Source organism: Bison bison, unplaced genomic scaffold, assembly GCF_000754665.1.
Source record: "Bison bison bison isolate TAMUID 2011002044 unplaced genomic scaffold, Bison_UMD1.0 scf7180017864471, whole genome shotgun sequence".
Taxonomy (NCBI): domain Eukaryota; kingdom Metazoa; phylum Chordata; class Mammalia; order Artiodactyla; family Bovidae; genus Bison; species Bison bison.
In genome coordinates, this window is record NW_011495032.1 from 16,826,833 (window position 1) to 16,829,167 (window position 2,335).

Sequence of the window (2,335 nt, forward strand, 5' to 3'; positions counted from 1 at the left end):
AGAGGCTCTTTAGTTCTTCTTCACTTTCTGCCATAAGGGTGGTATCATCTGCATATCTGAGGTTATTGATATTTCTCCCAGCAATCTTGATTTCAGTTTGTGCTTCATCCAGTCCAGCGTTTCTCATGATGTACTCTGCGTATAAGTTAAATAAGCAGGGTAACAATATACAGCCTTGACAAACTCCTTTTCCTATTTGGAACCAGTCTGTTGTTCCATGTCCAGTTCTAACTGTTGCTTCCTGACCTGCATATAGGTTTCTCAAGATGCAGGTCAGGTGGTCTGGTATGCCCATCTCTTTCAGAATTTTCCACAGTTTATTGTGATCCACACAGTCAAAGGCTTTGGCATAGTCAATAAAGCAGAAATAGATGTTTTTCTGGAACTCTCTTGCTTTTTCCATGATCCAGTGGATGTTGGCAATTTGGTCTCTTGTTCCTCTGCCTTTTCTAAAACCAGCTTGAACAACTGGAAGTTCACGGTTCACGTATTGCTGAAGCCTGGCTTGGAGAATTTTAAGCATTACTTTACTAGCATGTGAGATGAGTGCAATTGTGCGGTAGTTTGAGCATTCTTTGGCATTGCCTTTCTTTGGGATTGGAATGAAAACTGACCTTTTCCAGTGCTGTGGCCACTGCTGAGTTTTCCAAATTTGCTGGCATACTGAGTGCAGCACTTTCACAACATCGTCTTTCAGGATTTGAAATAGCTCAACTGAAATTCACTTTTCACTTTCATGTATTGAAGAAGGAAATGGCAACCCACTCCAGTGTTCTTGCCTGGAGAATCCCAGGGACAGGGGAGCCTGGTGGGCTGCTGTCTATGGGGTCGCACAGAGTTGGACAAGATTGAAGTGACTTAGCAGTAGCAGCAGCAACTGGAATCCATCACCTCCACTAGCTTTGTTCATAGTGATGCTTCCTAAGGCCCACTTGACTTCACATTCCAGGATGTCTGATTCTAGCTGAGTGATTAACATTAGGATTAACATGCTTTTAATATCCACAGGGAAACGTAGTATTCAATAAGACTTTGATGTTTAAAAGTTGGCATGAATTCTTGACCCTCAAAGAGAATTCTAACTGCATTTAGAATTCTAATAGATTGTAGTCTGATATGTTAGCATGCCAACGTTATTCCTACATGTTGCAGTAAGAAAGGAATAGGATGAATATAGGGTCAAGAGGTAGAACTTGAAACAGAGAAGAATGCATCTTGAGAGGATTTATTAATTGTTCTCAGGTTTCTATGTGGCTGGCTTAAAAATCATTTTACTTCTACCAGGGTCATAAGCTGCACATAACAAAATCATTTTTTCTTTTGGCAGGAGCTCTCAAATATGTTTCTTTCATGAAGAAACCATCATGTGCTACTGCTGCAACTTATATATTACACAGACTGACAGCATATTCAGAGATAGGTTCCTTGTTCAGCAAATTTTGCCCAGACCTCAGCACTGTATGAATTACTGTGCTTCTAAAAATTATTAGTATTGTGTCTACTTCTCAAGAGTGTGTTATTTATATAGTTTTTGATAAAGTATTCTCTCTGGGAGTGTCTTGTCTTTCCTAGTTTGAGACTTAAATTGAATATTTCAATTACTAATGCAATAAAGCAAATAATAAAGTAGATGAATTTTTTAAATCAACTTTTTAAGTCATGAAATATAACCATACACATGAATATTTTTGCTCTCTGAAATTTTATCAGACATAATGTAATAATTTAGGAAAAGAAGAAACTGTAGTGTAGAATGAAAGGAGCAGCAAACTTACAGAGCAGAATTTAGGAAATACTACAAGCATACATTCAATTGGCTGATGAATTAAACATATTTTCTGTTAAAGATCAGTTTGGATATTGAATAACTTTAAAATTGAATCTGAAGAGACAAGATAAAAACACTCTTGTTGATTTATTTATTCAGCAATTTGTGATTATCCAGCAACATTTAACAAGTGTCTCCTATTTTTCTGGGTTGTTTTAAGCTAACTAGTGGAATAAGAGTGTTTACAGGCTTGTGAGATAAAGAGCCAATAAAGATTATTTTTGACTTAGAACAATTTCCAAATTTGTAGACATGTCACATGGGACCCTGAGTGACTATGTCTTCTCTAAGATCTAGCCCACTCTGGTCATGTTTGCAAGCATTCAAGTAGAGCCTAGTTCCCACATGGTTTCAAGACTCTAGTCTTGGTTTCTGGGTTTCTGACTTGCACTTTACCTGCTTGACCCAGTGGGATCACAGGAAAGGTAACACCTAATTGTTAGCAGAATATTCTCCCCCATCTTCCATATGTGCCTCCTGCTACTTGGTTTAAAAAAACATAATTAA